Genomic DNA, 12321 nt, shown 5'->3' on the forward strand with positions numbered 1-12321 from the left:
CCAAATATTCTGTCCTTCACATTCTTTTCCTATTCATTTGAATTTCAAATACACATAGAAAAGAGATTTTCATTACATCTTCCATCTCCCATTGGTATTGATTTTTATTTATTTCTTTGGTATTACTGGAGATTGCATTCAGGACCTCATGTTTTTGTATTGATTTAAAGTCCACTTCATTTTTAGTCTTCTCTTATGGCTAATTTAATTTCAAACTAATCTAATGAATTTGTAACTTCATAATTTTTCAACTTCAGAATATTCACTTAATTCTTTATATAGATTCCAATTCTTTTGAAATCTTCAATCCTTTTATGAATTAACTATATTTTCTGTTATCTGAAATATACTATTATTAATATTACTATGATATTGTTGCTTACCTCCACACTTTGGATAATCTCTGGTTATATTTCAGTTACTTTTTCCTACATTTTCATAATATGTTTCAATCTTTTTGTGAGTGTAGCAATTTTTATTACATCATGGATATTAGTTATTACAAACTGTAATTATATATGCTTAAGTTAATGTTACTTTCCTAGAAATGTCTTTCATCTCACTATAAGATCAATATAGTCAAAATAAATAACTTTAATGCTATGTTCACTCTTAGAAAGTTTTCATTTGATGGGGCATTTAGCAGTATTTGCAGATATTTTTGGTTGTTACAAAGAAGGAATTACTATTGGCATTTAATAATCAGGGTTAGTCATGCTACTCACAATCTACAATTTACACAGAATTATTTGGTCCAAATGCCAATAGAGCCAAAATTGACAAATTCTTCCTAATGTAAATGGAATTTTGGCAGTTTGAAGCTTATCTGTAGCTTTTATAAGACTCTATATATCTGGCTCATTGATAGACATCCAAAATTAAAATCTAACTCATGTGTAAATTTAAATGTAGAAATGAAGGAAGTTGGCAGTGACTTCAGGATGTAAAGTTTCTACTTTTGTGGGGTAGAAGTGTTAGAGTAGATCAGGATCATTTTCCTGATCATTAGCTATGATTCAAATGCTATATTACTGGAGCCAGCAGTCAAAAGTGTTGTTTGTATACACTATCTATAATTGCAGAGTATAGTAACGACTTGCTATAATAGAGTAATTTCTTAGACACACCAAATTATTAGTACTGTTTTAAGATTTATTTCTAGATGCCAAATCCACAACCTAGTCTTCCAGCCCTTCCTATGATTTATAAACATCAAATATTCTATATACATTCATTTATAAAGCAGAACCAGAACAGTTTCATTACCTGCAATGAAATGATGACTGACATACCATATAGTATTATTGTTGTATTCAAGGTGAAATCACTTGTTAGTGAATTCAAATCCTTCCTACAATTTAAAAATATAGCCAATAAGAACTATCGCAAAAACTCTACAAAACTTTTAAAAACACAGTTAAACTGTATCATGACAAATTCCATGAAATATTACTGCTTTCTTTTCCTCTAGCAAATTAGGAAAAATAACTAAGACTTTAAGCATTCTCAAAATGTGTAACAGCATGATACTTTCCACTTAGTGACAGTTTATATTCATGCCCCTTATCCAGAATCTTGAGAATTCTGGATTAAGTCAAACAAGAAACATTAGATAATCTCCTTAAAATCTTTCTATTATCTCCTATTGAAGTTTTAACAATTAAACATACTTCCTAAAGTTTTCTAGTATCTAAAAAAATGACCCTACTAACATCTCCAACATCACTCCTCCCACTTTCAAACTGATTCCTCCTTACAGTCTTAAAATGTATCAAAATGTTGGTATCAGCTAAACACCTAACAGAATCAAAAGTAAGGTACTTAATACCTCTCCAGTCAATCTTTAGTATAACACTATTTTTAATTATATCAGAGCAACAGCTCTGATACTATTGTTTTCTAGTTTAATAGTTGAACCTGTCTTTATCCAGTTGAATTTAACCTGAGGAGTCAAATAATTGTACTTGTCTTATACATTTGCTTATGATAGTATCAGAAAATTAGTTTGATATAATATTTGCTAAATGACTGATTTTTGGATTTAATTCAATTCAATTTAACTGATTCCAACTGGGTTTTCTCCTTGTTTACTCTTCTCATTCCTTTATTCCATTGAGCAAGCCACATACTGATTTAGCATTTTCCACATGAGAGATTTCATTTCTTGGTTCTGAAACATATAAATTGCAAGATTCATCAAAGGAAAGATGACTGTGGAAGAGAGAAAGAACTTCATCAGGAGGGAGAACTCAGAAGGGGTGAGGGTAGATAAAAATGGCAGGTCCAAACATGAAGAACACAATTACAACATGAGTGATGCCATGTGGACAGAGCCTTGTTCTTCCTTTCAGAGGACTGTCCCTTTACATGACATAAGATGACTGTATAGGAAGACAGAAGTCCCAGGAAGCACAGGAGGGTGAGAAGGCCACTGTTAGAGAACATCAGGAACTCCACTACAAATATATCAGTGCAGGTTAGCTTGATGATCTGCAAAACACCACAGAAGAATTTACCTAGTTGGTTTGGGCCACAGAAAGGCCCAAAGTTCACTTATCACAGTATAAAGTTCAGTTTTACAATGAAACGGGCAAGTCTCCAAGCCACAGAGCCAACAATAATGCATAGCAGAGTTCATAGAGGTTCATTAGGTGAAGGACGACATATGGGAATGTAGTGGTCAAAGGCCATCACAACAAGAAGAAACACGTCTCCTGCACCAAGAAAGTGAAAGAAAAAGAGCCGAGTGATGCAACTTCTGTAGATTATCTTCCTCTCATAGAGGAGATCCATCAGCATCTTGGGAGCAATAATTAAAGAGTAAGAGTCTTCTAGGAAGGTTTAAGTTACCCAAGAAAAAACAGAGGAAGACTGTGAGTCTAAGATCTGATCTTATGATGAAAATCATAAGAAAATTTCCAGGAAGGACTATAAAGTACAAAATTGAGATTAGCACAAACATCAGGAGTACAGCATCCTGAGACTGTCAGACGGAACAGCATGAATTTTGCCACCAGTGTGCTATTCTGTGTCTTCATCATTTCTGAATCTGAAGAACAAAGCAAAATATGTCATCACTTATAAACACCATTTCTTCTATTTGACCAATCCATTATACATAAAACAATATTTGCCACAACCAATATTTTCTAGTTAAAAACAACTTATACCCCATAATTCTTCTATTAGGATACTCCTAAATCCTCACTAAGACAGTGACTTTCTGGCAAAATTTTCACTCCCATTTAACCATGTATTTCTAAATAATTATGTTCCAGTAGACCACTGGGCCACTATGATTGAGTGTATTAGGAATTTCCTGATTTAAAAAAAACAAAATAAGGTTCTCCTTGTTGTTGGCTTGTTTTTATTATTAGTGGTAGTTCACTGTGGTTACTTCCTGGGTTTTGGTCCCTTCCCTTTATCCTCATAGAACAAAGTGATTTTGTAGTCACTTCACTCCTTCATTTACTATAGAATCACTAGTTCTTGATTGTTACTTTTCTCTTTATTGTCTGAATTTATGCACTGCAAGTTCCATCTGCATTGCTCTGCTTTGCTGACCTTGTAAATTATCACTTCAAATTGGCATCAGGATCTTAAGCAAGATCTGTACTTTTAATCAAACTCAGAAGTATTTTGCTAGTTACAACTTTGGCTACATCCCAGTGGTACATCTAACCTACATCCTGTGCTTAAATTCTTGTTAATATTTACTCATTTGGTTACCATACACCCATAATCTATTTCTTCCCCAAATCTCATGATGTTACCTAGATATTCTTCTCACAAATATTTTTGCATAACCCATCACTTATTTCAGAACATATAAAAGCTTTTTACTATATTGATAATAAAATTAAAGCTAAAAAGAGCTAGAATTGTCCATACAGAACACATATCTTAATATATTTGTTCGAGAGATGAGAAAAATAAAGCAATTGGAATTCAGTTTTAAATCTGCTCTTAAGAGATCTGAAGCATATTGTATTTGGATCTATCATCCACATATGACTGAAAACATGTGACCTTTGTCTCTCTGAACCTGACTTACTTCACCTGACATGATGTTCTCTACTTCCATCTTTTACCTATGAATGAAATAATTTCATTCTTCTTAATGGCTGAACAATATTCCATTATGAGATATATTATCACATTTTCATAACCATTCATCAGTTATTGGATATCTGTACTGTTTCTATAGCTTGGCTATTGTGAATAATGCTGCAAAAACAATGGTATGTGAGTGTCTTTATTGTATCACTACTTACATTCATTAGGTTATATGCCTAAAAGTGGTATTTGATAGATCATATAGAAGTTGTGTTTTTAGTTGTTAGAGGAACCTCCATACTGCAACCCATAGTGGTTGTACTAATTTACATTCCTATCAACACTGTGTAAGGGTTCCATTTTTCCCCTGCATCCCTATCAACATCTGTTGTTGTTTGTGTTCTTGATCATAGCCATTCTAACAGAAATGAGGGAAAGTTATAATGTGGTTTTGATTTGCATTATCTTTATGGCCGGGCATGTTAAGCATTTGTACCCAGCCATTTGTATTTCTTCCTTTGAAAAACTTAATATTCGGTTCATTTGCCCATTTCTTAAAATTGTGTCTTAAATGACACAATTCTGTGCTTTCAGCATCTGTTCTTAAGAATACACCATGAATCTGGACCCCATATACCCAAAACAACCCTCCTCAGAAAACTTCAAGTTCTCTGAGCACAGGGTTTTTGTTTTATGATTCTTTCATTTTATTTAGCAACTGCTAAAAGCAGTGTCAAGAGCATTGCCAGAAAAACCAAGTAAGTTGAAGAGCATGAAATTTTCTCTAGAAATCATTGAGAAAGAAATATGAAAATTAAAGGACCCAGAAGTTTCAAAATAATGTCTTCATGGGATTCTGAGGATTCTGGAGCATATCTCTTGTCACATGAAAGCCAGCAATGCTCAAACCATTTAACTCACACAGTATGTAATAGTAAGATAAAATCCTTGGATAATGTAACCTCTTTTTAATGACTTAGATTCTGCTGACTCAGTGGTTGACAAAATGGGGTCTCTGGGCCAGTAGCATCAGTCTCACCTGTGTGTATTTGGGAAAGGTCTTTTTTTTTTTATTATTTATATGTGCATACAATGTTTGGGTCATTTTTCCCCCCTTGGGAAAGGTCTTTTTAATAAGTAGCACTGGATAAACTGGATATTCATCTGGGAAAAATGAACTATCATGCATCAAACACTAATATCAAATTAAGATGAATTATAGCACTAAAGGTAAAATGCTAAAGTTTCTAGATGATAACTATTAAAAAACTTCATGGTCTTAGGGTAGGCAAATATTTCTTTTTTTGGCAGTACAAAGGTTTGAACTCAGTACCTCATGCTTACTAGGCAGGCACTCTATTACTTGTCATGCTCCCAGCCCCAGTATTTCTTCAACAATAAACAAAGAGTATTAATCATAAGAAAAACAATAAATGATGGAACATTAAATTAAGATATTCTCTCCATTGAAATCACTTAATAGTGTGAAGTCAAGCCACAGGGTTGGAGAACATTTTTACAATGCATACAGACAACAAATGACCACTATCCAGAATATATGAAGAATTCTCACGAGCCAATACAATAGGCACATAACTCAATAAGAAAATGGAGAAAGATGAACAAGCACTTCACAAAAGAGGAGATCCAAAGAGCCAATCAACATATGATAAAATATTTCACATCATTAGTCACCCAGAGTATGTAATTAAAACTGGAAGAGAGTTATTAGTACACGCATACTATAATAGCTATGAAATAAAAACAGCAAGAACAAAACTAGCAGTAGCAAGCATTCAGAGGATATACAGCAAGTGCAACTCTCATTACCTGCTGTTAATTGTATAAATTGAGCTAGGTTTGGTAGCACATGACTAGTTCAGTTACTTCAGAGGTGGAGGCAGGAGGATCCTTTAAGCCCACCAGCCATACTGGGCAACTCCATAAGATGACTGTCTCAAAAAAAGCAACAAAAATTGGTATGACCACATTGAAAAACTATGTTGGCAGCTTTTACTAAAGATGAATACAAGTAGCCCCAGTCCTAATATTGGCATATACCGAAATGTATAACATTTGTACCAAAACAATATACTAAAATATTCTAGGCAGCACTAGTCACAAGAGCTCCAAACTAGAAACAATCCAAAGAGAGAGTATAAAACAACTCATAAGACAGCCTAAAATAAAACGTGTCTATAAATTATTGTATGTTCTTAAACAGAATACAGCAATAAAAAAAGGAGAAACCCTCTACATGTAGAAATGTGGAATGAATTTTAAAGACATATTATTTAGTGAAAGAAGAGAAACATATAAACGTACATAGTAAATGATTCCGTTTAAGTAAACAAAAACTAAATAATGGTGATAGAATTAGAATAGAGGTAACCTTTGAAAAAAGGCAGAGAGTGGGAGCAAAGTAGGTTTTGAGGGGACTAGTTCTGCTCTATACCTTTATCTAGGAGGCAGTTTACATGGGCATGTTCATGTTGTCTGGTTAAGCAAGACTTCTGAACTTTACTGTATATATGGTATACCACTACAAATTACAATAATCAAGTAAATTTTAGTTAAAAAATAAGTCTGAAATTTTACTTATAAAAATAATGCAGCTTATTTGATCAAATAACAATCGTGTATCAATTGTCCTCTTCTCCAACATCAAAAACTTGGAAACAGTTTGTCAGTAGATACAAAAACATTAACCTAGGTGGTTTATTTACTACTTTTTTCTAATGGGGTGTGAATCTTTTATTTTTTATTATGTTATCTTCAGTTATACACTACTTCAAATTCACTTGGGAAAAGCTACTGATTAAAAGTAAACATAAAATGTACTGTCCTAGCTATGGAGTGTGGTTTGTACTTTATTACACAAAACTAAAACAATAAAAACAGAATTTTGGCTTATCCTTCTTTCACTGAAATTAAATAAAAAGGCCAAAATGTCCATGAGATGGAGAAAAAACCCAAGACCAAATCTTATCTGTAAAGTTTTAAAATACATTTAATGTAGAATCAGGAAGTATTTATTGAAGTTAAAGTATTAATAAAGTTAATAAATTACTTAATATTATTTAATATTTTAGTAAAAATCCATGCTGATTATGTTTTGTGTGTCTAACTCTATAGATATAGAACAGAAGAAACCATTTCAGTCTGTCTGCTTAGTTTTTAAGTACTTAAATAAGAAATTGGCTTGCTTCAGAGAAGTAGATGCTGTAACCATTTTGGTACCATACTCCAGATTCTAACAGTACTCACCTAAATTATTTTAAAAGCAAACCAACTTCTTCTTATATAGTAACTAGCCACATTTTCAAATTTATTGAATCTGCCAAATCATCTGAATTTGGGGACAATTGTTTTATTTCCTTCTCTGTCATTTAATAGAGAAACTGTTTCTTATAAAAGCTTGTTTCTTGGGATTTTAAAATTCCAGTGAATTGGTAAAATGTATTTTTTATAACTCATAGTAGTATCCTGAATATCCTCATAAACCATATTCCCTATAATTTGGGAAAGAGATGATCATGTATTCCTGCTTGCTATAGAAAAATAACAAAAAAATTCACTCGTTTTAGAATATGGACTTTAAAAAAATCAATTTATTGATGTCTGGTGTGGTGGTTCATATCCATAATCCCAGCTCTCAGGAGGCTGAGGCAGGAGGATCTTGAGTTTGGGGCCAGTCTGGGCTACAAAAATGACCCTGCCTCAAAGTACCATTTAAAAATTAACTTCATAGAAATACAATTTATGTACAAAAACTGCATTCTATCATGGGATCTGAATACTTTTGAAAGGGATATACCTGCACAATCACCACAACAATCAAGATGCAGAATATTTCAATCATCTCCAAATGATACAGAATATTTCAAACATCTCCAAATGATTCAATCTAACCTGTCACCAAATAGTATTCTTTCTGCCTATGTACAAGTTCATTTTTCCCAAATAAATATTCATTTTTCTGTCACCGTTTATTTAAGAGATGTTTCAGTAAATTCCTTGGCACCTTTGTAAACAATCAAATCTATATCTGGATGTGTTTCTAAACTCTACTCACCTGTATGCCCATCTCTTCTATTGGACCATATGTTTCATCCACTAAAACCATACTGCTGTTTCAAAGGTAATCTTGAAATCAGACTGTTCATTAAGAACTTCTTTTTTTTTCCTCTCTGCATTATTCCATTTATATGAGGTAGTTAAAACAGGCAAGTTCATAGAAGTAGAGTAGAATGTGGTTGACAGGACTGTAAGGAGGAAGCTCAAGGGGTTTAAAGTTTCGGTTATGCAAGATGCGTAATTGTATTCTCCTTTATTCTGCTTATTTCTTGAGTCTTCTTTTGAAGTGAGACCTTTTGTGAGACCTTTGATACTTGGCTTTCTTTGATGCTTCCTATTGAAAATTCAGCAGGTATTCAAATGTTTTTCCTAGGATTGGAGCTTCTTGGATTTTTTCTCATTTTTATTGGGATACCTTCGTTGTACAGGGGGGATTCATTGTGACAATTGTGAATAAGCTTACATTGTACATGTTAGAATGCCCCCAACCCTGAACCGCTTCCTGTCCCACTTAAAGCAATTGCAAGGTTTCATTGTTCTATTTCATATATGTATATGAAGCCCATCAACCATATTCCCTCACCTTCATCTCCTCCATTCACCCTCTCCCATTCCACAAGTACACCCCCACCCACACACTGTATCTATTTTATAGTGCTGTCTTTCATTAATTCCAAAGTCAATGTTCAAAGGGGCTTCTCAGTGTATACCCATGTATGACTTTACTATGGGTCAGTTCAACCGCTTCCGTTACTCTCCCTTATCTCTTCCCACCCACCTCCCATTATTCAACAGCTTTTAGTATACATCATTATACCCTCTATCTACACAGAAGTTCTGTATTTCAATATTGTTGACTCTCTCTGATTCTCTTTTCTTTCCCTCCTCCCCCAAGTTCCACAGAGTAGTTCCAGTAGTTTTTGTCAAGAGTGAAGATTGAACTCAGGGCCTTGTTCACTTGAGTCATATCCCTAGCTCTTTAGCTTCTGATTTTCAGATATGGTCTTCTGCTTTTTTGCAGGTGGTCTGCCTTTGTCTCTTGAGTACGTGGGATTATAGGCATGTGCCACCATGCCTGGCTTGTTTTTGAGATATGGTCTCACTAACTTTTGTCTGTGAATTATGATCCTCCTATCTCTGCTGCCCATGTAGCTAGACAGGTGCTCACAACCATGCCTGGTGAATTGCTTGGATTTCTGAAAGCTCTATGCTGTAAATGTTACTGGAAAGTTTTGTCAGAGCTATAGCAGCATAAAGAGAGAGTTACATCTTTAATTTTCAAGGATACAATGACTGAGATAGGAAGGACATCTCTGCTAGGAGTGCTGGGAATATTACTTTTGCAGTATCTACCTACAATGGTAGGTACTTTATCTGCATTGTGCCTCATTCATTCCCTGCAAAAATGCAAGAAAAAAGATACTACCCTTTTTATATGTGAAAAAACCGAGGTTATTTGCTCAAAGTAACATACACATATGTAGCAATCAAGATTTAAACCCAGATTTGTGTAACTCAAAGTTTATTGTTCTTAAATATCCTATTGTGCCTCTGGGAATGTCTTAGTATCTAGATCTGTGTTATTCAATACGGCAGCCACTAGTCAAACAGGGCTACTAGAAATTTAAAATGTGTCTAGTTTCTATTAAGATGTGTGTAAAATACATTGTATTTTTCAGATTTACTACCAAAATGAATGTAAGATCTCTCAATAATTTTTAAATATGCATCTCATGTGGAAATGAGTATTTTGGGTATACTGTGTTAAGTACATATTTAAAATGTTCTGGTTTAATATGACTACTAGAAAAACTTAAAATTCTATATGGGGCTCATATTGTTTCAATGTGAAAGTGCTAACTTAGATAATTTCTACTTAAGTCCCCAAAAGCAAAATTTTGGGGTTTCCAGGGGAAATTTCCAGGAATTAAAGACATCAACAGGAAGATGGTGGGAGACTAGACACTTTCTGCAACAGGCCACATGAATATGAGTTTGGATAACAAAGAAGAGACTAAATACAGAAGAGCCAAAGACAGGAAAGCACAGGAGAAACATAAAACAGCAATTAGATACCTGAAAAATATACCAAACCAAAGACAACACAGAAACAATTTGCAGTGCCTGCCTGTCTCTGTCCTCTGTGGGAAGGGCAAGCCTATCTGAAGCTAATTTGTTCTTGTTCAAGTATTTCTCTTTTTTCTTTAATTCTATTTGCCAGTTATTGATATCTAGAGCCTTCTCATACTAATATTTCCTATATCTCCCATCCCTTGGTCCTACCATCCCCTCTCTTCCCCACATGCAACCCATACACTACTCAGTTTCTAATCCTTATACCCTCAATGAGTGTTAAGCTCTCAGATCATCCCTTTAGAAATAAGAATTTTGCTCCCATACAACCTTATTGGAAAGACAGATTAGGGCTTCAATTGTTCCTTACACATTCAAATACTTGATCTATTCCTGAATTATTTACCTCACTTCTGCAGTAGGTTCTCCACTCATCCAAGGAAGTAAAAGCAGTATTAGACCAACAGATGTGTAAAATACAGCAAAAGAAATTTAAATATTAAAAACCAAGGCAATGTCTCACCTTCAAACTCCCACCACAACAACTCAGCATCTGAATCCAAAGATAACGAATTGGCCAAAATGTTGGAGAGAGAATTCAGAAGCTTACTATTAAAAATGATCAGAAACCTAAAAGAGGACTCAAATAAATATAAATGAAGTTAGGAAATCAATCCAAGACCTAGACAAGAAAGTTAGCATTATGGAAGAGAAATTCAGCAAGGAAATGGAAATTATGAAAAATAATCAAGTTGAAATATTAGAAATGAAAAGCTCAATGAATCAAATACAAACCACAATGGACAGTAATATCAAATAAGATCAAACAGAAGGAAAAATATCAGAGCTGAAAGACAAGATTGAGCAGCCACTGTATGCAAACAATCAAAGAAAAAAAATTAATGCACATGAAAACAACATATGAGAACTCTTGGACACAATCAAAAGACCAAACTAAGAATTCACAAGGTAGAAGAAGAAGTTGAACTACAAAGTAAAGGCATAGGAAATCTATTCAATTAAATCATTGAAGAAAATTTCCCAAATCTATGTTAACAATATAGACACTTATATACAAGAGATATTTTGAATGCCAAATAGACATGATCAGAAAAGAACTCCATGACACATCATAATTAAAATGCCAAATCTAGAAGACAAAGAAATAACACTGCAAGCTTCAAGAGAAAAATGTCAGCTTACATACAAAGGTAAACACGTAAGAATCAACTCAGACCTCTCAGCCCAAACCCCTAAAACCAGGAAAGCATGGAGCAAACTTTTCCAAAGGTTTCATTCCAGGATGGGACAATATTTGCAAATCAATTCATATAATACAACATATAAACAGAATAAGGGGCAAAAACCACATTATCATATCAATAGATACAGAAAAAGTCTTGGACAAAATTGAACATCCTTTCATGATAAAAGCTCTGAAGAAATTAGGAATAAAAGGCACATTCCTCAACATTATAAAGGCTATATTTGAAAAACCTATAGTCAAAATCTTAGTAAATGGGGAAAAACTGAAACCATTTCTGGCAATACCAGGAACAAGGCAAGGGTGTCCATTCTCCCCACTCTTATCCAACATAGTGCTGGAATTCTTTGCCAGAACAATGAGAAAATCAAAAAAAAAAATACAAGGGATTCAAATAGGGAAGAAAGAAGTGAACTTGTCCCTATTTGCAGCTGATAGGATCTTATACCTGAAAGACCATAAAAACACAACCAAAAAACTCTTAGATCTCATAAACACTTTAAGCAAAGCAGAAGGATACAAAGTCAATACACAAAAATTAACACCATTTCTACACACAAACAGTGAACAATCTAAGAAAGAAATCAGGAAAACAAAACCATTCATGATACCTTCAAAAAATTAAAATGTCTATGAATAAACTTAATGAAGATGACTGACTCATACAATGAAAATTACAAGTTACTAAACAAAGAAATCAACAAAGGCATTAGAAGATGGAAGGACATCCCATGCTTGTGGATCAGCAGAATCAGTATTGTAAAAATGACTATACTACCAAAAGCAATCTACATGTTCAATGCAATCCCCATCAAAATTCCAATAATATTCTTCACCAAGAAATAAAAGTC

General features: G+C 33.8%; 1 pseudogene; it reads right to left on the reverse strand.

Moving 5' to 3' along the window:
* Positions 1–815: 815 nt before the first annotated feature.
* LOC109698947 (olfactory receptor 4N5-like) lies at positions 816–3272 on the reverse strand (annotated as a pseudogene).
* Between the last annotated feature and the right edge of the window lie 9049 nt (positions 3273–12321).

The sequence above is a fragment of the Castor canadensis genome, chromosome 1 (genome assembly GCF_047511655.1).
Source record: "Castor canadensis chromosome 1, mCasCan1.hap1v2, whole genome shotgun sequence".
In the NCBI taxonomy this organism is placed as follows: domain Eukaryota; kingdom Metazoa; phylum Chordata; class Mammalia; order Rodentia; family Castoridae; genus Castor; species Castor canadensis.